This window comes from Canis lupus, chromosome 13, assembly GCF_003254725.2.
Source record: "Canis lupus dingo isolate Sandy chromosome 13, ASM325472v2, whole genome shotgun sequence".
Classification (NCBI taxonomy): domain Eukaryota; kingdom Metazoa; phylum Chordata; class Mammalia; order Carnivora; family Canidae; genus Canis; species Canis lupus.
This window is the reverse complement of record NC_064255.1, coordinates 58,218,932-58,244,945: the sequence shown is the minus strand read 5'-3', so window position 1 is coordinate 58,244,945 and position 26,014 is coordinate 58,218,932. Positions and strand designations below refer to the sequence as shown.

Genomic DNA, 26,014 nt, shown 5'->3' with positions numbered 1-26,014 from the left:
ATTGATTTGGTTAATTGCAGGTTTCCCAAGGTAACACATTTTCAGTGTATTAGAAGACTTTCTGTATCCAAATACTGATGTTCCAAAGCTTTTGAATTTAATATCATTTTCCTAGTCAGTTTGACTCTTAAATTTCCTTTCTCCTTTTGGTTCTCCCTGCCATGGACTCTAACTTTGCAATTCCCCATAGTTATAAAGATCATTTATCCCAGACTTTTGAAAACTGTCTCAATTTCTCCCTGCAGTTTCACAAATCACTGAAATGTCCTAAGCATCCAAATAACATTTACTATACTGCCTCTCCCATCAGGAAGCTGTACAAAATTCCTGAGTCAGGAGTGTTCTGGTTCCATTTATAAGGAAAATATAGTCTCTGTCCCCGAGTAAGGCATGAGTTTGAAAACTTAAGTAGATCTGCCCACTCATCGGTTGTGAGTGCTTTACTTCAGCCAGTAAGTATATATTCACCAACATAAGAATATGTTTGTATAGCACTAACTTCAATTAGGTCTTCAGGGTAGGTTCTCTTTCCTTTGTTGGCCAGATTCAGTTCTGAGTTCCTAGAATAAAAAGAACAAGATGTGGGCTGAATAGTCCATGTCTTAACATAGTCCTCTTAAAAATGACTTTTTCCCCCTAAAAATATTTGTAAGAATAATTTTAAGAAGAGTAAATGCCATTATGTAATTGATGAAGTCTAAATCTCAAAAAGTTTGAGCCTGGAGGAAACTCTTTTAAGATGGAATTCACTGAGAGGGTAGTGGTAGAAAGTAGTGAAAGGTTTGGGGACAGGGATCGCCATCCTTTTATGTATGTCCCCCACCTGAATTTGTTCCTTATTTGACAAACAGAATGTTATTTTTAGAAATCCAGGTAAAGGGAGGACACACTGATAATAGACAAGAGCTTTCACCAACTTTGATCTTATGTCTTAATAAATGTTTGTTGACCTGCATCCATATGCCAATTATTGTTTTCCTTTTTGGGAGAATTTGTGAGGAAAACTGCTTTCAAAATAATCATGTTATAGCCATTTGATTACTGCTTTTGACATTTTTTAGTGCCTGAAAACTGAGATTGGTAAATTAATATATTTTTTTTCCCACATGGATTCTACTCTCCTAACCTTGACTAAACTGGAACTTTAGAACAGGAACAAGTAAAAAGATTCAAGCATATAATATCATTAAGAACATTATCTATCTATCTATCTATCTATCTATCTATCTATCATCTATCATCTATCTATATCTATCTATCATCTATCATCTGAGAGTACTAGCTAATTAGATAAGCCTGGATTCCTATCTATGAGATTGTCTTCCATGAAATGGAGTGATTTTTTCTATGTATTATGCCACATTTCTTTCTGAATTATTTATGAAATTTTTCCTAGCATGTTCTCTTGTCATTTCTCTCTCACCTGGTCTGCCATGTGCATTCCTATTTCCCTGAGTATTTCTGGCTCTTTGGTGGCAATTAAAAAGTCTAGCAGTATAATTGGTGATAGTAGAAAAGAGATTTAATTCCTGATGGAGTATTTCTGGGTACAATTAGTTCTGCTCAGGATTGCATATTATTTTCTTATGTATTGTAACCTCATAATTTCTACCCACATCTTCATAACTACATTAAAGATGAATTACCAAGAAAATAAGCCTACCCATTTCAGGAGCCATGTTTATTATAGTTTTATTCTTAAATCCATTTGATGGTTTTGTGGTATTCAACATTCACTCTCACATTGGAGAAATCCAAAGTTGGGGTGATGCAGTGATCAGTATAATTGCGTGATTTCTGACTTAAATCAATCCTCTTATGTGGTCTCTGTTTCTCAGATAGTCTTTATAAAGTAATAATTAATTTGTCGTTCCATATTTTTATCATTAATAAAATATCAAACTGCCAATCAGAGCTTCTGATCAATATATCAATATCATAATATGATCAATATTAAAAGCCAGATTGAATAACAGTTTAATCTATTACTTTTCTGTAACATGCCAGGCACTGAGCATGTAAAGGTAAAAAGCATAGCCCTTCCCTCAAGGAGTTTATAAACTAGTGGGAAAGAGATATATCAATATACACGGAGTTCATATAATATAATCCCAAAGTGAACTCATTTGTTTTAAGCTGTAATACAGCCCTTTATTAGATAAATTTGATTTTCATTAAATTTTTTGAAATTGGATTAAAACTCTTCATATCTGTTTTTGGATTGGTTATTACTAGCCAAGCTGTGATGGTGAAAGATATTCAGAGTATCTGGATTAGAGTTCAGAATCATAACTCTACCATAAAGGGATTTTGTCATTGAAGTGGTTCTTATATATAGCTGAATTAGCCTTAAATGAAGTAGGATTGCATTATGAGAAAAATACTGGCAAAATAGTTTTTGTTTGCTTTTGATAGTATTCTATGCAGGGGTGATACAGTTGAAAATGTTAGATTTGCTCCCAATCTATCAAATGTTAAGATGAAGAAACAACTGTTTTGCAAGAGGAATTCTAGAAGCAATCCTTTTTGTGAATGCTGGTTGGCATTTTTTACCTGGGCATGGCCTCAGGGGAGATTATTCTCTGGTAAGCAATGCAGCATGGATGAGCAGTGAAAGTCTGAGATAGATTTATTACAGTCATGTAGACTATAACCCTATGTGTTCTAGACTGATTTCTTCTACTGGCTAATACCAGAAGTTTAGGAGGAAGAAGGGGGAAGTCTCACTCCAAGGCCTCTGTTAGTATACATGACTTGTCTTTCTCCCTCACATAAACACACATAAACACTCATATTTAAACACACACACATTTATACACAAAGCCTCCAGTGATTTGAACAGAGCTATTTATGGAAGAGGTAGGCTCTCGTTCCTAAATCCTGCAGTAATTACTTTATTTCTTGAAGCATGAGATTTGATTACCCACATATTATTATTATGCATGCTGTATAATGTTTTTGACTGTCACTTCATGCAACTCTTCTTAAAAAAGGGAGTCTCACAATTTAGCTCAGGAAGACCAATATTTTGCATAGGAAGAACAAGTTAGTGGCAAGGTCTGCCAAGAAATCCATTGGGTTTTCAGAAGCCCTGAAGTAGACGCTGGGCAGACCAGTGTTTTCTAAAGGGAAGCTCTTACAAAGAAGTTTGGAGATGTGAGAAGATGAGTGAATTTGAGGAGAGGAGCAGGTTAGTACTAATTAAACACCACAGGATAAAATGTAGTTCTTAGATTTAAGTGAAGGCTGTGTCCCAAACAATAAGAGTAAACATTGGCTAATTAATTTCCTTCACATATGATTCAATAACCATGGCTAGTGTCTTGGTGAAAACCTTTTACCATCATGAGCTGCTATCTCTCCCCTCTGCTGTCATATCTGTTTGTATTTGGAAATATGATGCAAAATAAAAATGACCAGAAAGCCAGGGGAAGGGATGGTTTATGCATCATATTAGAAATCTGACTTCCCATATCGGAAAAAAGTAAAGCTGATCCCCATTTTACTCAATCTAACAGTAGATTAGATGGATTAAAGATTATTATGAAAGCTTAAATATCACTTCTGGAGAAAATGTAAGGAATATTCTGTAATTTAGGAGAGGAGAAAGGCTTTTAAACGAGATTCTCAAAGCACAAATTCTAAGAGGGGAAATAGGTATATTTACACTGAAAGGAAATCGTTTTGCTCAATAAAGGATGCCATTGACTAAATGAAATGATAAATGAGTCCTCGGAAGACAACATCTGAATTTTGTAAGATCAAGAGGGGCTTAGTTTCTAAAATATGAAGTGAATTCTTTAAAAAGTAACAAGAAAAATGCAATGAGTTAAATGGGAAAAAGGTGGAGGATAGGAATTGGCAATATAGATAAGGAAAAGCCTGATCTGTCAATCAGTACATAAAGTAGTAATCCAAGAAATAGAAATTAACACACTGAGTTACAATTTTACATATATATCAGTTTAGTTGTAATTAGAAAGAAGCACACTGGGGATCCCTAGGTGGCTCAGCGGTTTAGCGCCTGTCTTAGGCCCAGGGTGTAATCCTGGAGTCCCGGGATTGAATCCCACAACAGGCTCCCTGCATGGAGCTTGCTTCTCCCTCTGCCTGTGTCCTTGCCTCTCTCTCTCTCTCTCTCTGTCTCTGTGTGTCTCTCATGAATAAAATCTAAAAAAAAAAAAAAAAAAAAAAGAAAGAAAGAGAAAGAAGCATGCTACCAAGGTTGGAGAGGACGTGAGAGATAATTATTTTTATGCTCTGCTTGAGAATGTAAATGGTACATTTTTTTTCCCCTGGAAGCAGAGTTCCAGTCCTTGGTGAAATTAAAAGTATGCATGCCTTAAGTTGCAGAATATAAAATCAAATGCAGCAGAAATCAGTTGCATTTCTATGCACTAACAATGACGCAGAAGAAAGGCAAATCAAGGAATCGACCCGGTTTACAACTGCACCAAAAACAATAAGATACCTAGGAATAAACCTTACCAAAGAGGGAAAGGATCTGTATTCTGAAAACTATAGAACACTTATGAAAGAAATTGAGGAAGACACAAAGAAATGGAAAAACATCATGCTTGTGGATTGGAAGAACAAATATTGTTAAACGTCTATGCTACCTGAAACATCTATATAGTCAATGCAATCCCTATCAAAATACCATCAACATTTCCACAGACCTGGAACAAACAATTGTAAAATTTGCACAGAACCAGAAAAGACCCCAAATAGCCAATGGAATGTTGAAAAAGAAAACCAAAGGTGTAGCATCACAATTCTGGACTTCAAGTTGTATTACAAACCTGTGATCATCAAGACAGTGTGGTACTGGCTCAAAAACAGACACATGGATCAACAGAACAGAATAGAGAACCTAGAAGTGGGTCCTCAACTCTATTGTCAACTAATCTTAGACAAAGCAGGAAAGAATATCAGATGGAAAAAAGACAGTCTCTTCAACAAATGGTGCTGGGAAAATTGGGCAGCCACATGTAGAAGAATGAAACTGGACAACTTTCTTATACACAAAATCAAACTCAAAATGGTTGAAAGACCTAAATGCGAGACAGGAATCCATCTAAATCCTAGAGGAGAACACAGGCAGCAACCTCTGTAACCTCAGCTGCAGCAGCTTCTTGCTAGATATGCCTCCAAAGGCAAGGGAAACAAAAGCAAAAATGAACTATTGGGACCTCATCAAGATAAAAAGCTTCTGCACAGCAAAGGAAAGAGTCAACAAAACTAAACAGTAACCTACAGGATGGGAGAAGATATTTTCAAATGTCTTATCAGACGAAGGGCTAGTATTCAAAATCTATAAAGAACTTATCAAACTTAACACTTCAAACCCCAAAAATCTAATCAAGAAATGGGTATAAGACTTCAATAGACATTTTCCCAAAGAAGACTTACAAATGCTCAACATCACTCAGTGTCAGGGAAATACAAGTCAAAACCACAATGAGATACCGTCTCACAGTAGTCAGAATGACTAAAATTAATAAGAAATAACAGATGTTGGCAAAGATGCAGGGAAAGGGAAATCCTCTTGCACTGTTGGTGGGAATGCAAACTGGCACAGCCATTCTGGAAAATAGTATGGAGTTTCCTCAAAAAGTTAAAAATAGAGCTACCCTACAACTCAGCAATTGCACTACTGGGTGTTTATCCAAAGCATGCAAACGTAGTGATTCGAAGGGACACATGTACCCCAATATTTATGGCATCACTGTCCACAGTAGCCAAACTATGGAAAGAGCCCAGATGTCCATAGACAGATGAATAGATACAGAAGAGGTGGTATATATATATACAACGGAATATCATTCAGCCATCAGAAAATGAAATGTTGCCATTTGCAATGACATGGATGGAACTAGAGGGTATTATGCTAAGCAAAAGGTTAGTGAGAGAAAGACAATTATCATATGGTTTCACTCATATGTGGAATTTAAGAAGAAAACCAGATGAATGTAGGGGAAGGGAAGGAAAAATAAAATACGATGAAAACAGAGAGGGAGGCAAGCCATAACTCTTAACTCTAGGAAACCAACGGAGGGGAGATGGGTGGAGGGATGAGATAATGGGTGATGAGCATTAAGGAGGGCACATGGTTTAATGGGCACTGGGTGTTCTATGCAACTGATGAATCACTAAACTCTACCTCTGAAACTAGTAATACACTGCATGTTAATTAAATTGAATTTAAATAAAATATTTTTTAAAAAGGAAGGACATCTGAATAAATTATTAATACTTATAAAAAAGAATATGCATGCTTTATGATCCCTTCACCCCCATACATAAATGACAGAAAGATCTCTAAGTTATAACCAGTTGATCAGAAGTGCAGGTGACAACCTGTGACCTGGAACTGACATCTGAAGTGGGAGTGGTCTTGTCAGATCCTTGTGGGATCTGATGTTAACTCCAGATAGGTAGTGTCATAACTTCATTGAATGGTAGGGCACCCACCTGATGTTAGAGGATTGGTTGAGATGGGGCAAAACCCCACACATTTCTTGGTCAGAAGTATTGTGAGTAGCAGAAGAGAAATAAGGGAGTTTTTTTCCCATACTTAATTTTGTAAGGAAACGTGCTAGTTTAAGGACAAATATTGAACACAGTGGGGTAGCTGCCTGAGGGGAGGGGCTGTGGGTAGTGGGGACTGGAATGGAGAGCAAGGATGAAGGGAAAAACCTATCACAGCAACAAATAAAAAGAATTCCATGTTTCTTCCTGGCATTTCTCAAACAAAGATGGATTTTTGAAGAATTGTTTCGTTTTTTAAAAATTGGCATTCATCTTGGAAATAGTGATGGAAGGAGCATAAGATCCAGGTTAGAAAGCACGCGTTTGTTCTGACTCTGTTATAATCAGTGGAGTCATCTCTGCTTTTGGATGCTCATATTCTTCAGCTCTAAAATAATGATCCTCCCAATGCTTCCCAATTTTGAGGCCCATTAAGTAAGTGAGTTCTAACATGTAATACTTCTTTGTAAACTGTAAAATGCTTTTCCAACGTTAACCAATTTCATTTTCCTTGTAGCAAGTTTATTCACACTGAGAAGCTTTGTGCCTTTTTAATAAACCAAGTTGGAAATTGAAAACCGAGCCTCCCTTTTACTCTCATGTGGTTCTCGATTCATCCTGGAGCAAGTATTGATCAGCATTGTTTGTCCTGAAAGGGACAGTTTAGTGTAGTCGTTTAGAGCTGGCCTCAGGAGTCAGACTGTCTGGATTAGTGCTGAACTCCCGCTTGATCTGAGTGACCTGGGCAAGTGACAAAATTTTTACCTCTCAGTTCTCTCATCTCGAAGGAGAGGGTAGTCACCCTGACTTCGGGGCAGCGCTGGGAGGATTAAATTAGCTGAAGAACAGTGTTTAGAATAATCCCTGTCATCTAGTCAGTGTTCAGCAAAAGTCAGTTGCTGTTGTTATTATTACTTAATTAGGATAAACCTCAGGGACTGACTTTGGCAACTTTCTTATATTTTTTTGCTATAAATAATCCAAATTGTTTGTAGGAAATATCAAAGATAACTCCCCCCCAAAAGATAAAATTAATGAGGAAATGGTCCAAAGTATAAAAGCATCTAGGGCATTTATGTTTTATTTACCAAAATGGCTAACATTCACACATTTTTGAGGTTGGATTCTAGTCTACTCGGTTGTTTCTAACGGTGGAAAACATTTAGTCTAGTGCGCTCTCTCCCTTTCTTGTTTCTTGACATCCTGCTTTCCTTTGTCTTCAGAGATCATTTAGATCCATGATCACATCATAGCACCCTTCAGATATTTCATTTTTAATATCCATATTTTTTTACACTTTAAATAAATATAGCATTCCTTAGATTATTCTTATTTGAAGAGTGATATGTTTATAGTGGGAAATTTGGAAAATAATGTTACAGAATTTCTTTTCCTTCAGTACCTGTGGTTCTTTGCCAGGCTGCTTTGAGGAATGAAAAGGTAGAGGAGATGAAGAGTGTCGGGCAGCAAAGCAGTTTGTTGAGTGATAGTGAAGTTATTGAGCGATAGTACAAAGCTCCCAAAGAGAGAGGGGACCCAAGAGGGTTGCCACCAGTTTCTAAATCTAGGGGTTTTTATGGGCTTTTTGGTGGGCTGTTTTAATCTGATTAACCCTCCCTGTGCTTGTCACCCAATCAGATTTTTGTCATCTACCTATCACGTGGGAAAGGGTGGAGGACTCCTTCCAGGTTGGTGTTAAATCCTTTTAAGTTTGGTTTCCCCTTAGGGCAAGAGTCCCTTGTCCCTGCCTGCCTTTCTTCTAACTATCCTTCATCAAAGAAAAGAAAAAAAAGGATAAATTTGAAATCATTCATATTTATGTAAAGAATGATAGTTGACATTTTAAAACAAAAACATTAAGTTTAACTTTAATTTGAAAGAATAAAAAAGATACTAAAATGTAACTGAAGGGGATACTAAACTTTAGTTACTTGAAAAAATATGTATTATCAGTTGCCAGAAGTTCCACCCAAGTTAAAATAACAGATTAAGAAAAAATATTAAAATATTTTAGATAATGTTTTATTGTTGTGGTGGTGGTTATTATTGTGACTTGGAACTACACATTTCTTAGTGTAGACTAAAGTTTCCAGATAATAAAACTTAATGTACTGTTAATTATTTATAAAAATTGGTTCACCTTTCAGTAATTTAAAATCAAGTTTAAAATTCAAGACTACTTTTAGAATCACTCTTCAGGAGAAATTAATATAAAAAGACAGATCCGGGGACGCCTGGGTTGCTCAGTGGTTAAGCATCAGCCTTCAGCTCAGGTCGTGATCCTAGTGTCCTGGGATCAAGTCCAGCATTGGGCTGCCTGCGGGAAGCCTGCTTCTCCCTCTGCCTGTGTCTCTGCCTCTCTCTCTGTGTCTTTCATGAATGAATAAATAATTTTTTTTTAAAAAGAGAATACAGACTTGTAAGCAAAATGTATGGTAAAATGACAAATCACTTTTAGGAAACACAACTATAAATTCAGAGTACTAGTTTGATCCTATTGATCTTTTCTGAGTTACCTAAGTGTTTTGGCTTCATTATTTCAGAAAGTGTTATCTCTTATATTCTTCTCAGCTGCTCAAAATCATACCACATATTACTTTGGATCATAACTTTCTATTTTTATTTGCTGATAATTAAAAACTTTCTTTTCATGTTAAATAAGAAGACTTTCTCATTAAGAGTCTGTTATGATTTATACATTCTTACTAAAAAATTTGCACAGTAGTGTCTAGTCTAATTTTGAAGGTGGTTTTTCAAAGTTCTCAGACTTCCTGCTCTGATGTGAACCATGTTTTGCATTGACACAGTGTTCATACAGAGGTGTTTTTTTTTTTTTTTTTATTGCAAATCTTAGGTGCTATGGACTGAATTGTGTCCCCACCCCCCCAATCATATATTGCAACCCTAATTCCCATTGTGACTGTGTTTGGATATAGGACCTTAGGAGGTAATTAAGGTTAAATGATGTCTTAAGGGTGGAGCATTAATCAGACAGGATTAGTGTCATTATCAGAAGAGACAATAGAAAGCTCATTCTCTTTGTGGTACTCAGTGAAATTATAGGAGTGGTGGCCATCTGCAAGGTAGGAAAAGAGTTCTCACCAGAGACTCACCATGCTGGCACCCTGATCTCAGGTCTCCAGCCTCCAGAACTGTGAGAAAATAAAATTCTATTGTTTAAGCCACCCAGTCTATAGTATTTTGTTATGGCAGCCCCAGCTGACTGATGCATGAAGTGATTTCACCATTTCTTGGATCCCATTTTTGTCTTTTGGATTGAATTTTTACTTTACTGTGTTGTGCCCAAGATTGCGAATCCGAGAAACCACCAAGGAGCCGACACCGACGCAAGCGCACGAGGGTTTATTTGCAAGCTCCAGCTTGGGTCCAAGTTTACCTGACACAGTGGAGCAGGGACTTGGACCCCGAAGTGGGTTACAGCTGGGTTTTTTATGGGCTGGTCTAGAGGACCTCCAGAAGGGGGGGAGAAATTTCTCAAGTTCTGTTTACAATCTGATATGGGGCTTTCAAGGGCATTGAGCTCTGTTCTCATTCTAATATGGGACTTTCTGCCACAGGCGTGGGCTCTGTTGTCTTTCTGATATGGGATTCTCTGCTGAGGACATTCTGCAGTTTTTCCTGTAAAGTTCAGCTCTTATTCACAGGCCTAAGATGGCTGTACTTGTGCTAATGCTAAACTTGAGGTGGGATGGCCTTGATTTTTCTCTGCCTCCACAACTGCAGTTTGTCCTATAATCAAGTTTTTTAGAAGGAGGACATGGATGGTGAACTTTCTGGGTCCTTGACTATCTGAAAATAGTATTTTGAACTAAGATATAATGTACTATATTTATCCATTTGTTTTTTTTTTTCTTTCTATATAAGGTCAAATTCTTTCACATTTTAAAATTCTAGAAATCAGCATGCAAAATTTAATCATTAACAAAACCTCATAAATTACCAAACAGAAGGCAGAAGAGTGAGTTATGATATATAGCCAAGTTGATGTAGACCTTAGCTATGTGTTGAAGTTATTTATTGGAACATCGCCTCTGTTATTTTTATGTAATAGTGTCATCACATATTTAAATAATAACATAAATTTGTGTAAAAAAATTTGTCATCTAGAGTCATTGCTTCTGCATTAATTCTTGAACTGCCAACTTGAAGACTTCTTGTGTGAGAGAACTAAATGTCTTTATCACTTAGCCTATTGTTAGCTGGGATTTTGTTACTTGCACCGAGGTGAAGACTAAATGATACATCATAGATTTAGCTGTATAATTTCAAACTATATTCTTCTTCAACCATCACAATGAAAGAATGAGCCCCTGGAGGTTATGCCAGCATGATGACCCAGAGTTTTTTCTTAGCTCATGATTGCAATCTTGATTCTTATAACATGATTAAAATTGTATAATGTTCACATTTGGTGACCTCAAGGTTTTCTATTTGGTTAAACTGGTAGTTTTAATTTTTTCTTAATTGAATTGCACATCACAATTACCTAAAAAGCTTCTCTTAAGAATCAACCAGTGAGTCTTGTTAAATAGATGTAACAGTAATAGTTTTTCATTTCATATGAACTAATCACAGCCAAATTTCTTATTCACTAGAAATTCTTTCACATATCCTGAGTTGTGGTACATGACCGACATCTTATGTGTCCTATATATTCTAAAATAAAATTATTTTTTATTTCAATGCTTTAGAAAATTTTGCACAATGTTGTCCCATTTTATAAAACAGAAAATGACAAACTTCTCTTTTATAAGTATGAGAATATATATGTTTGTGTGTGTGTAATATACATTTATACTAGGAAATAACTGCTCCATCAACTTTACTTATTTATTGACCTTTTCTTTTGTATTTGTCCAGGGCCAAATTGCAGTTCACAGTTCCACCCATTTTCCATACTGGAGAAGTGGGACTACTAGTTCAAAATTTCCACTGGTATTATTATTAATTACCCACAATTTGCTACCACCTTCTATACTTGCTGACTCTATGAGAAGTTAATCTAGAATTTTGCAGGAAAGAATGGCTCTTAGGTTTCTCAGGTCTTTTCTGTTTTTGGCCTACAGATTTCCAGACTCTTTTTTTCTACATTTAGCTGATGTCAGGTACTCTCTCTCTTCCAAAAAGTTCTCCTAATTTCTTGCCTGGGTAATTATTTTGGAAAGACCATATGAATTAATTTTGGTTATGTTTTCTGTCATTTCAATGAGATTTTCGAAAGGAAAGGAAGGAAACACATTTGCTCTTTACTCTTTCTTGAACTAGATGTCTTTCTTTCTTACATGATTCCCCCCTTTACTTAATTGACAACTTAAGGGGCTCCACCAAGCCAATCATATTTTAATTGTTCTTCAGAACAAACAACCTCAAAATTACCATCCATGAGGCCATCAATTTTCCTATCACCTTTATAGCGTCTTAGTGGGAAAAAAATGTGTTTACTGCTCATAGATTATATTTTTCACCTCTGGCATTATAGAAAATTTGTTATTTGTTTATTTTTTTTGAACTTTTAAAAAAGTTGTTTCAATTAAGAAAAACACTCTAATTCAGGTCCGAAGTATCCCAAATATATTTTTCAGAAGTAAACTTTACTTCTATTCTGCTATGACCTCTTTCAGAGATTTTGAATCAAAATGCCAATGTTAAATATGCAAGGCAGACTCACTGTGCAAACCCTTGAGACCATGGCTATAGAGTTTTCCAAGAGAAGTGCAGTAACACTGGTGATTTATGGCTGGCTGCAATAATGCTGTTACTGTCATGAGCCACTCTGGACAATCCCAGGAGACTAAAGCTTCCCTTTTTCCATCAATCATTACTGCAGTATTGAATGGGTGGCTAATGATGTTGTTGGCCTGTGGTTATATTCATGTCTCTTTTTTTAGAGAACAATAATCTTCACACTTCTGCTTGTGGCCCTGGGCAGAGCTGGAAATGAGAATACAATTTTCTATTTCCCGTCCAAAGGATGGAAATACTGCCAGAGTCTGCCTATGCTGAAAGCTGAAACTACTGTTCATTCTCAAATGATGCTCACCTCCTCACCAATGAATCCATAATTTCCAAACTCCTGGTGGAAAGTTGAGAAATACTGTCACATGGTATTATCCATTCTAAGTTTGGATCACTTAACAATTAGATGATCATTTGAATAATTATTGCTGGCACTGATAATGTAATTGTAACTGCCCAAAAAAGTCACCATTGTGACCTCACAGCTGTGGATCATGATAAAAGAATAGCGGTGTTCTCTAAGAAAAGACCCTGCTGATCCAGGCCTTGTGCTGAAAGAGTGGTCAATTGATGACAGGTTGAGTATGAGCCAGGCATCCCAGTGAAGTCAAACCATTTATGTTAGAGATAGAAAAAAAACAGGTCACCTAGTGTAGATGTGTTATTGCTGTGCTTTATAGTCTTTACTGTAACTTCTACAGTGGCTCATCTTCTGTCCCTATCCAATATCATATTTTTCCACAGTTTTCATATCATTTAGTATATCCACTTCCATAAATACCATGTATTCTCTTTTTGTTTTTGTTTAAGTAGAATATGAGCTGATTCTTCTGATCCTATCCTTATATTTATCTAAATTTCCTGGAACTTTGGGTATCTCAACTCTCATTTTCATTCCCTTTATTAATGGTGGGATATTGGGCAAATCATTTAATTTCTCTGAGTGTGATGGATACTTAGCATGTGAGGTGATTTTGAACATTCTAAACATTAAATTAGAATTCTACAGATTCAATTAAAAAGATATCTTTTCTGTCTCTTCTATCAACTAGCACAATATCTTATGCATAAGAAACGTTATGAGTTGAGGAGATTAACTAAATTAAGACACAGCCCTTGCCCTCAATAAATAAAATGATTGTTATAAATGGGAGATGTCAGTTGGGAGCTTCTATAGCCAACCTTGTGTTATATAGATAAGAATGACAACTTAAATTCTTCATTCCATGGTCTGTAGAAGTCCAGAGCCTCTATCAATATTTTTGTCTATTCTTTGTGTAAAGAGGGTAATAAAAAACTTAGTTAGATAGGCTGGTATTATTTAGTTTTGCCCCTTATTTGTTTCTGTCCTGTGGTGTATCGCTCCAAGTGAAAACTGGTTCTTTAATTGATTTTCAGTGCCAAATATCACTCAAGCAAGCATTCATGAATTTAATAGACTTTATTTATATTTCTTCCTTAAATTAAAAAAAAATTTTCCAATAAAACTTCCCACTTACATCTACTTTCCTTGTGTATCTATATTGTATGTCCTTATTTTTATATAAATATATCATAAATATATAGTAATGTAATATATTTTGTTTGTAATATTTAATATATATGTTTATGTAGTATATACGTAGTATGTAATATATTTGATGTTTGTATATTTAATATACATGTTTTGTATTTAAAGCATTTATACTAGTAGCATTTTGATGTACTTCTCATTCTACTTCTGATACTTTTCATAAAACTTTAGTATCTAAGATCTATGTTGATAGATGTAATTTTAGCAGTCATACCTAATTTAACACTTTTTTACCTTAGATATTTAAAGAAGCTTCCATTTAAGAAGCAGAAGAGACAAGCAAAGGGAAGAGAGAGAGACAAACCAAGAAAGAGTCTCTGAACTATAGAGAACAAACTGATGGTTACCAGGGAGAAGGTCAGGGGGAGATGAATTAAAAAGGTGATGAGGATTAAGGAGTATATTTTGTGATGAGCACTGGGTATTATACGGACGTGTGAATCACAACATTGTTCACCTAAAACTAATTTTACACTGTATATTAACTAACCAGAATTTAAATAAAAACTTAAAAAAAAAAGATGCTAATGCTTCAAAGAGCATGTGTATAAAATTCTGTCTTTGAATTCACATATAAAACTTTCTCTGGTGGTTTGTAGCCGAAAGTGGAGTAGGGCACAGGGTACGCATATACTTGGTTTCACTAGTCTACCAAATTGTACCCTAAAATGATTCCAATAATTCATAATCCCACAGTCCTCTATAATATTTCAGATTGTCTATATTTTTATATTCGTTAGTCACATTGGTATAAAGTGGATATACATGAATCTCTATACATACGTGGATATGTTTCTAAGTCTGGCTTTCTTTTTTATTATTAGAACACTGCCTTAATTACTATAGACTTGTAAAATATGTTAATATCTTGTTGAGTTAAGCTCCATTATTTGCTCTATTTTTTTGAAATAATGCAGTTATTTTTAGAATTTCATTTTTTATTAATTTTAAAATTTGCAAATGATGTCTGCCACATTATACAAGTTCCAAAGGTCGCCATTCATGTAGAATACAAACTGCAATGATATGGTCCTGTAGTAAATTCCTTTAAATTCTTTAAATATTTTTTTTGCCACTGCATTTGCCACTGAATGTGCAGGCTAATTTGGCAGTAGTAGACATATTTATTTCATTATAGGCTTCATGTAATTATATACTTACAGGTACTCTGTAAGGATACAAATTTTCCTTTGTGTTTTTACTGCTGCAACCTAGATGAGAGTCTGATACAGCAGGAACTCAAAAAATAATTTCTGAATGAACAGATAAAGTTTTCTACCCACCTATTCATTCATTCATTCATTCATTCATTCATGTGTATGAAATATCTCTCCATCTATTGTAGTATATCCGGATGTCTTTTAAATGTCATTTAATGCCATTTACCTGTTTTCCAGAATGATTTTGTAAAGGTTTGCTAGGTTAAGTCCTACTCTTACAGATTTTGTTGTTATTTTTTTTTTGTTGTTGTTGTTGTTATTTTGACTAGCATATTACTCTCTAAATGATAATTACTGGCATAAAAAACAACTATTTTTTGATATGAGGTTCATGTATTTTATAGTTGCATTGTCATTAATTATGGAAGTTTGTCTATTGATTTTCCTTTTTTTATGGAAAAAAGGAAATTCATGATCATATCTTTTTCAAATGACATTTTGGCTCTTTATTTAAATATTTAAGTCTTTTTTTTATCTTGTGTGATTGTATTGGCCAGGACCTCCATGAAATATGCATGATGTTTGTGGTATGTTTTGCTATTCACCTGTTATACAGTTAAATAAAATTACCTCTTTGTCTACTTTGCTAAGGTTTTTAAAAAATAGGTGAAATTTACATTTTATTGAATGTTTCTATTTTTTCATAATTGGAAATGATATATTCCCTTTTAGTCACTTAACATAATTTAATAAATTATCTAATTTTGAAGTATCTTTCAATTTGTAAAATTAATATAATTTGTAAAAACAATTGAACTTATGGTGTGTTTCTACGAAATATTGTTGGACTCATTTATGTGATCCTTACGTAGACTTTTTGTGAATATATTCACAAATGGAGATGATCTAGAATCCTAATTTTTTGAATGTGTATCTAATTTTGTAATATATGTTATACTGGCCTTATAAAAATTACAGGCTGTTTGCCTTATTTCTGTACTCTAGGAATGTTACACTGGCCTTATAAAAATTACAGGCTGAAAAAAATAAAAATTACAGGCTGTTTGCCTTATTTCTGTACTCTAGGAAACATTATAGAAGCTGTAGGTTATTATGTGTTACTTGGATGGTTAGTACAAACTGCCAGGATAAACTATCTGGGTGGTAATTTTTGGAGAGATGTTTGATTTATCATCCTATTACTTTTAATGATTTTTGAGATAGTCCAGTCCTTTTTCATAGGAAATATTTCCTGGCCAATCTTTAATTTATAATTTAAAAATATCTCTGCTATGGAGATCTCTGGGTGGCTCAGCGGTTTGGTGCCTGCCTTTGGCCCAGGGTGCGATCCTGGAGTCCGGGGATTGAGTCCCACGTCGGGCACCCGGCATGGAGCCTGCTTCTCCCTCCTCCTGTGTCTCTCCCTCTCTCTCTCTCTCTCTCTCTCTCTCTCTCTGTGTGTCTATCATAAATTATAAATAAATAAATCTTTTAAAAAAATCTCTGCTTTATAAGTAGGGAATTTCCTTCTTTCATTCTGAATCTTGCTTATTTATCAGTGTTTTCTCTCTTTGTGAATCTTACTAGAGAATTGCCTATATTTGTCTTTTAAAAATAGATTTAGCTTTGTTAATCCTTTCTTTTCTTTTTCTGTTTCATTGATTTTTACTCTTAATTATTGCCCTCTTATATGGTTTTAAAAAGTATTCTTGCAAAAAAATATTCCATTGTTTAGTTTCTAATTTTTGAGTTGAATGTTTAACTAGTTTTAGACATTTTATTCCCTATTAGATGTTTTAACATCTGTAAATTTGACTTTATATACATAACTTTGCTTTCAGAATTATGGTGTGAAGTGATTTCATGATCTTTTAACCATAAGTATTTCATAATTTGAGCATTTACTCTTTGATTGATTTGGGGATGTAGCATAATGGGTTTTCAATTATATGGTTCTTTCTTTCTTTCTTTCCCTGATGACATATGATGTGGAGGGTCTTTTCATATATTCATTGTCATCTATATATCTTCTTTGGTGAGATGTCTAGTAAGGTCTTTGACTCATTTTTAATTGTGTTTTTTTTTTTTTTCTTGTTGAGTTTTATGAGTTCTTTGTATGTTTTGGATAACAGTCCTCTTTATCAGATGTGCTTTTTCAAATATTTTCTGCCAAACTATGGCTTGTCTTTTCATTCTTTTAAATGTCTTTTATTTTTTAAATTCTGCCTTTCAAAGAGCAGAAGTTTTTAATTTTAATGAAGTCCAGTTTGTTTCAAGGATTATGCTTTTGCTGTTGTATCTAAAAGGCGTTGCTATACCAATGGACATTGAGGTTTCTCCTATGTTGTCTTTTAAAATTTTTATACTTTTGTATTTTATATTTGGGCCTGTGATCTATTTTTGAGTTAATTTTTAGAAGACTGTAGGATCTGTGTCTAGATTTCATTTTTTCTTTAATGTGTCTGGTTGTTCCAGCCTCATTTGTTTAAAAGCCATTTTTTTTCATTGTATTGCTTTTGTTTCTTTGTAAAGATCAGTATTTATGTGAGTCTATTTCTCAGCTCTCTATTATGTTCCATTGATCTATTTGTTCCTTCGCCAACATCACACTGTCTTGATTACTGTAGCTTCACTGTAAGTGTCGATGTCGGGTAGCCTCAGCTCTCTAACTTTTTCTCCTTTTTCTTCTTTCAACATTGTGTTGACTATTCTGGGTTTTTGCCTCTCCATATCCACTTTAGACTTACTTTGTCAATATTCACAAAATAACTTGCTGAGAATTTGATTAGGATTTTGTTGAATCCAAAGATGAAATTGGGAAGAATGGACATCCCGATAATATTGAATCTTTCTATTTGTGAACATGGGATAGCTCACCATTTATTTAGTTCTTTGATTTTGTTCCTCAGTTTTGTAGTTTTCCTCAGATAGTATACATGTTGGTAGATTTTTACCTAAGTATTTCATTTTTGTGAGTGCTAATGTAAATGGTACTGTGTTTTTAATTTCAAATCCATTTGTCATTGCTGGTAAATGGGAAAGTGACTGACTTTGTATATTAACCTTGTATCTTTTGTTCTTGCTAAATCACTTATTAGTTTCAATAGTTTTATTGTTGATTCCTTCACAATTTTTACACATATGATAATGTTTACAAAGGCAGTTTTGTTTCTTCCTTGCCAACTTGTATTTCTTCAATTTCCTTTTGTTTTATTGCATTAGAACTTCTGGTATGGTGTTGAAAAGGAGTGGTGAGAGAGGACATTTTTGCCTTGTTCCTGATCTAGTGGGAAAGTTCTGATTTTTCTCACCACTAAGTATGATGTTAGCTATCAGTTTTAGTAGATATTCTTTATCAGGTTGAGGATTTCCCCTCTATTCCTAGTTTATGGAGAATTTTTGTCAGAAGTGGGTATTAGTTTTGTCAAATGCTTTTTTTTTTTTTTTGCGTCTACTGATATGATCATATTTCTTTTTTAGCCTATTGATGTGATGGATTATAATAATTATATTTTGATTGTTGAACCAGCCATGTATACCTGGGATAAATCCCATTTAATCATGCTGTATAATCCTTTTATATATGTTGGATTCAATTTGCTAATATTTTGTTGAGGATTTCTGCATCTCTATTCATGAAAGATATTGGTCTGTAGTTTTTCTTGTAATGTCTTTGTCTGGTTTTGGTATTAGGTAATGCTTACTTCATCACATTATCTTTATAACCTGATTCATGATGGATTTTTGGTGTATTCTGTGTATGTGAAAAGAATGTACATTCCAAATTTACTGCATTATATTTTTGCTATATTCAGTAGGTCAAAATTAAAGATATAATTCTAATACCTACAGCTAATATAGTTAGTGTGTCAACTAACTTCAATAAAAAAATCATAAAAGTATAATTTTCTTCTTCTATGTCCTTTTTTTCTTTGATTTACTAGTTTTTAGGTGGAATGTGTTTGAATCTTTACTAAAACTAAAGATTGTTTTTATTTCCTGGTATTTCATTTTTGCTTTGTGTGATTTGAGACCCAATCATTAGAAATATATATCTATGATTTTACATGTTATTAGCACTTTATTTTTCTAATATGAGATGATCATCTTTATCTTTTATGGGATTTTTTATCTTAATTTATATTTTGGCTTGTACATATTGCTTAACATATATTTTAATCCTTTTGTTTTTCATCTTTTTGTCTTTGTTGTTTAGCCTTCTAGAATAACATATTTTTGGATTTATTTGGAAAAATGTATTTTGAGAGTTTATGTTTCACAAAAGGTGAATTTAACTATTTTTATAATTAATATAAATAAGGACTTATTTCTGACATTTGATTTTGCATTCATGATTACCATGCTTTATTTCTTTCCCACTTTTGATTGGAGATAGAATTTTCTTTGTTCAGATTTTATTTATTTCCTAGCTCCTTGGTTGGAAGGAATGCATCCTTTTTTTTTTTTTTTTTTTAATGCATCCTCTTTTATTTGTCAATTCATTACCACTATAAGAATAGTTGTACCTATTTTTTCCACCAATAAAAAGCAAAAGCCTCAACTCCCTGTCAGTTTTAGTTCTACTCTCCCCTCCACACTGCCCCAACTATGCTCTATCTTCATTCTGATTCTTCATCAAGTGGGTTGGGTGCAAAGGAAGGGATCAGTGACAGTGCACTTAGTATTCTTCCTAGAGTGGACAATCAAATTGACTTTGGCGAAGTTTTTTTGAAAAGTGAGATTTTAGGAATGGGTAACAACTCATAATCTGTAGACTGTTGTCACTAGCCTGGTTTCATTCCCCCTTTCTCCCTCTCCCTTTTCCCTTCTTAGTCTTTCAGTCCTAGATATTCTCCAGAAGCTCTAGAGACTTCTCTTTCTATTGTGCAGAGATGTATCCCCTTACTGTTGAACTTTTACTTCAACTAATTATACTCAGTCTCTTGTGGAAGACTTTCTATTCTTATTACAAATCGATGAATTTCTCCTAAAAAAAATTTTCCTTTAAGAGGATATGTTGTACCACCTGGGAAAATAACAGAATAGTGTTATTTTTTAATAGAAGATAATTCTGGTATAATTAGGAGGAGAAAAACTGGAAAAGTCTATTTGAATATTTGTTTCATGGATCAATGAAAATGTGGAAGGAGCAGAGTTCTTACAAACAAATTGCTGATGGTTTTTAGGACTTTTTTTTTTTTTTTTTTTAAGCAGTGAGAAATTATTCTCCATTAACTAAAATGTATTCTATAGTAGGAGAGATGATACATATTTGGTGTGTACTGTTAATGCCTTGGCAGAGAAAAGACTCTTTAGGAGGTGAGTTGGTTTTTTTGTTTTTTTCTTTGTTTTTGTTTTTCCCCCTTCAAATCTCTGGCAGATTGTAATGAGCAATTTTTGGGAAGAAAAGAGTGGTTTAAAGCAGAGGGAAGCAAAGCAACAATGGGTTTCTTATTGATGAATGTGGCACCCAAGTAAGTAACTTAAACTCTATATTTCTGCATTATAGAATTTGGAGGCTCCTGCTGAACTTGAGCCTCAAGGTTTCCAACTTTTCAACTATTAGTAGGACATGGTAGGATAATTACTTGCTGGTAAAGTGCCTTGAGATCCTTAAATAAAAGCTTTCAGTGTGTGAGTTTAGAGCTTTCCTTTAAAGGGAGAGAGAACCTTTGGTGGTAGCTTTATCCATTTTTTTTTCTGTATTATAATTTTTTTTTTTTCAGACACATCAGGGTTCTTTTGTGGATTGCTTCTGTCTTTATGGAATTCTGGCTTTTAACTAGCACCCAGGCAGCTTTTGGAAACAAAATGATAACAAAAGCAACATGCAGTCACTTCTTTGTTGTGTGGGTTTTTCCCCACTTTATTCTTTTATCTTTACATGTTCCTTTTTGTCTGACATTTCTGCGTTCATCACCCCATGTCTAGTTGCAATAAGGCTATTATAAGATGGATGGATGAGGAGATGACAGGAACACAGACAATTCACGTTTTTTATTTCCTTTGTAGCTAGAGTTTTAATAGTTTTCTAATCTGTATTTATCTTCTTATCAAAACCTTCTTTTAAAAGCAGGTAGATGGCAGTCTTTCTTCCTATCTCATTTCCAAAATGTTTTCCATGATTCCTATTCTTGCAATATTAATGAGGCTATTGTGAAGATAAGGAGATATAGGTTCACTTATGATTCAGCAAACTCACAACTTAGTATGTGCTCAAAGGCCTCAGAACCTTTTTCTCTAGAAGTTAAGGTAATTGTCCTCCTAGGCTTCCTTTTTCTAACTCAGTGAGCAGGAGCCTGTGGAACAGGTATTCAAAAGAGGGCTTTCTGATGGGTGGTCTTGTCATTTCCAAAATGTGTGATTTTACCATAGAGTTGGAAATGGAACTTGAATGAGAATCTTTAAATGAGTGAGACAGTTTCCTAGAAAGTCACTGTCAATTAGATGAGAATGACCTTTGATAGGTTATACATTTATTTTAAAAAAACAATCCCGTTGTTCACTCTGATTTCACTCAATTAATATAAAGAAGTAATGTTATAGCACAAAGACACTATAAAATAATTGAAAATGAATTTCCATGAGTAGATGGTAAATCAATTTTTTTCCTTCCTAGGTGGCCTGTTTTTCATCTTTGAGGGAGGCACTTACAAATTATTTGAGTGTAACACAGTGTGTTTAAGAGAGTCACAGTTATGCAGCATGTATTCAGCAGTTATTTTACAATAGCACCAACATGTCTAGACCAACAGTGAAGGTTCAATCCATCATTGATTGGTCAACTTTACGTCACATATATTTAGAAACATTTGACTTGAACTATTGCACATTTCAAGTTTATTCTATGTGTTTGTTCAGATAGAATAAATATCTGGATAGCTAAAAAATCTCACTGAAATACAGTCGGTATGGTTTTACCTTGTTATATACCTCTGCTTTCCTTAGGCTTTGTTTTGGGCCTGCAGATAGTGTTGACAATTCCCTACACCACTGATGGCAGTCACTATTTTAGGAAGCTCATGGCCAGCCATAGGTGGAGGCTCTTAATCATAATACTGCTATAGACCTGGTGTTTATAGTGCATGAAGTTAATCCTGGGCCCCTTATGGTCTCTGATAGGCAAGCTTTTGTAAACCCCATTATATTTTCCAAATTTACGTGGCTAGGTTTATGCTTTGATTTTGTTTTTTTTTTCCTTCACTTCTCCTTGTGGGACTTCACTACTCTAGGTTAGGGCTGTGACACTGTATAACTATCCTTTGTCAACATTTCTTCTTTTCCATGGTGTCTGGGTCCTATTCTCACTTGCTTAACTCTAATATTTTCATTTCTTGAGAATTTCCTCTGTTTCTCCCCCACTGTATTGGATGTCCAGGATCATAGACCGATGCAGATACTGAACTTGAGTTCACCATACAGTTTGGACACTATTTTGGATCTCTTCTGATATTTAGTCTTCCATGCATATCATTTGTTTTATATTGATGCCAGTCATTTGTATATTCTTTCCTTTTTTCTACCATCTTGCTGCTGGTATTCTGGTATTTTAGAGTTGAAGCAAGTCAAGTTAGGGCATGTTTATTTAATCCCTGGTTCTCAAACTGTTCCAAGGAATGGCTTAGCAAGGCATAAAAGTATGGAGCTGAAGGTAGGTGTAATTAGTGTGTGTTCCATCAGCCTCAGATCCCACTTTAGTATTTATTTCTTTGGAAATTGAAGGTCTCAGGCAAATATATACTGTTCACAGTTATACAATTGTATTATATGCAGTGAAACATCGTTTTTAGCCACACTGACTTCTAAATATGGTTGCTTGTGTCCCACAAAAGTTGAACATGTCATATTCCCTCTAGGCCATACCTACTTATTTTCTCTCTTCTAAATATTGTATTTTGTCTCTCATTTCCATACCTTTGCACTTAACAATTTTCTCTACCTGGAACATCCTTCTTCAACTTTTCAGGACAAACTCTTCAGTTTAATATTTAATGCCAGGCCACATTAGGTGCTCTTCTTAGTGTTTTCAAAGACCTCTGTGCTGCTGCTACTTACCATTCAGAGACATAATTGTTTCTTTAGTGGTCTCTGAGCTCAGGGAGGGCTACTTTGGATCTCCTTATGTAATATACTCAATAAATGTTACTGAATGCAAGAACAGATTTTCTTCTTTTGTGGTAGATGTTAGAGGTTAGATGTTTCAACACAAGATGTTTCTTTCACTTTTATCTAGTTCAGGATCTTTTTAAAAATATCACACCTAGTTTATATATAGTTTTCCTTAACAAGAACTATAAATAAATGAATTGGAAATACTCTTCTGATGATTGTAGGAGTGCTGACAATACTGACTCCGTCTTTGGCCCTCTATCTTGTTCATGTTTGCTTGATGACTTCTCTTGGGGCTATGTGTTCCAGGGCCTTTGAAGATTAATATATATGCCTTCCAAGGCTGGGACAAAGGAGGCTTTTTTTTTGGCCTCCCATGAATCTGTTAAAGATAATGTAGTCTTTCCCCTTCCTGATGCACAGGTGGTGCCACAAGATCTAATTAAAGGTTAGCTGTCACTTAGGTGTATGCAAGACCTTTGAGTGCATGTGGACCCCTTGATCTCACTACAGTGTTCTTCTACATGTCGCTTCACTCTGTAAAATCTATGGACTAAGATCTGGACTTTGTGAAGAATAACTATGCAGTTACTGTGGATTATCCTCTGTCTGATTGCCCCCCATCAGGTACCCTGAAAAAAAACACATGTAGTGTTAACTGTTTAGAGAAGTCTTCTTCATTTTCTGGTCTCAAACTGCCTTCTCAGTTTTTACTGTCCCTCCTCCACCTTCTAACAATATTATTTTTGGTGTTCCTTATATCATTTTACCTTGATTTTTTTGTCTATCATCCTAATGGTATTCACACTTGAACATTTTTTCCCCAGCTTTATTGAGGTATCACCGACAAATAAAATTGTAAGATATTTAAAATGTGCAATGGTGACCTGAATTGTGATATACTGTGAAAGGATTCCAACCATCTATTTAATTAACATATCCATCACCTCATTATTTGTTTGTTTGTTTATTTATTTATTTATTTATTTATTTATTTATTTTTGGTGAGAATATTTAAGTTCTACTCTCAGAAAATTTCAAGTATATAATACAGTGTTATCAATTATAGTCACCATGTTTTATATTAGGTCCTTAGATCTTATTTATCTGAGAGCTGAAAATTTGTACCCTTTACTAACTTCTATTTTCTTCAGGTCCCAGTCTCTGGCAACTACTGTTTCTAAGAGTTTGACATTTGTTGTTTTTTAAGATTCTACATATAAGTGATACGAGGCAGTATTTATCTTTTCCTGTCTGGCTTATTTCATTTAGCATAATGCCTCCAAGATCTATCCATGTTGTCACAAATGGCAAGATCTCTTTTTTTTCTCATGGCTGAATGATATTTCATTTTTTTTGTGTGTGTATAAAAGATATGATGTCTACATATATATTTTTATCCATCGATAGGTACATAGATTGCTTCTATATCTTGTCTATTATAAATAATGCAGCGAATACAAAGGTATAGATATGTCTTTGATATCTTATTTTTGTATCTTTTGAATATATATCCAGAAGTGGAATAGCTGGATCATATAGTAGTTCTAATTTCAATTTTTTGATGAATCTCCATACTGGTTTCCATAATGACTGCACTAATTATGTCTCCCCCAACCCCCCGCCCGCCCGCCGTGGTCCACAAGTATTCTCTCTTCTCTACATCCTCACCAATACTTGTTTTCTCTTGTCTTATTGACAATAACCCTTCTAACAAATGTGAAGAGATAACTCACTGTGGTCTTGATTTGTATTTCCCTGTTTAGTGATGTTGACCACCTTTTATATACCTGGCCATTTGTATGTCTTCTTTTGAAAAATGTCTATTCAGTTCCTCTGCTCATATTTTACACACCTGAACATTTTAATAAAGTTTTAATAAAGAGACAGAGACCTTGAAGTAAAGATATCAGATCCCAGGTAAATTGTGATTTCCTTACAAATGTTTCTGTCTTTTAATATATTTATAAATTGATTATATTTTAATATTCCATGTGTATATAAAAGTCTGATATATAATACAGTTGTCAGTAGGTGAAGGACAGATTGTTTGATGGATGGTGTAGGGAAAACCTTCTCAACAAATGTAGAGAAATAAAGCTAAATGCCTACTTGGCACCATAAATATAATCTTCCAGTTCGATTAAAGATCTAAATGTAGAAGTAAAAATTATGATTCTATTTCTAAGCCTTATTTTGTACCATTGTTTGTTTTGTTTGTTCTTGAGTAAGCATCGTAAGCATCATAATATTGTGGCATTTGTTGTATGCCTTGATATTTGGTAAAATGTTTCATCTCTGTATTTTTCTTTTTTAAGTTTTTTTCTTTCTCTAAGTTGACTTAATCATTCAATGGTGTTTATCCTTCCATTTAAATTTGAGAATAGGTTTTTCAAGTTCTTCAAAAGATCTGACTATAATACGGATCTAAATTGCATTGAATATGTGAATTAATCTGTGATTATTGACTTAATATGTGTTAAATCATTCTCTCCATGTATGTGTATCTCTAGTTTTTCAAATCTTCCTTTATGCTTTTTTAAAACAAACAAAATATAGTCTAATTTCATGCATTTGAAATGAGTTGTAACTGATTTAAAAGGTTATTGGGCAATTATTAGATTATTTAAATTTTGTATTGCTATTTTGGATGATATTTCAGATTGCACAAGATTTTCCAGTTAGCTGCTACAGGCATAGAGGAATAGTATTCATTTTTTAAATTGGACTTGCATCTTGCAGTATTATTAAGTATTCATATTAGTTTTAAGAGGCTGTACATTCAGTGTCTATGTAAATGATGATAACATCTGCAAAAAATGGAAGTTTAATTTATTCTCTTTTAGTTCATAAAACTCTTTTACCCTTTTATTACAACAAAAAA

The 26,014-nt window shown here is 34.2% G+C and overlaps 1 long non-coding RNA gene across 1 annotated transcript; it reads right to left on the bottom strand.

The window, feature by feature from the left end:
• Positions 1-268: 268 nt before the first annotated feature.
• LOC118354306 (uncharacterized) lies at positions 269-12,756 on the bottom strand. Its single transcript, XR_004814618.2, has 2 exons — positions 12,593-12,756; positions 269-560 (listed from the first exon to the last, which is right to left on the bottom strand). It is a non-coding gene; the product is annotated as an uncharacterized LOC118354306 (long non-coding RNA).
• Between the last annotated feature and the right edge of the window lie 13,258 nt (positions 12,757-26,014).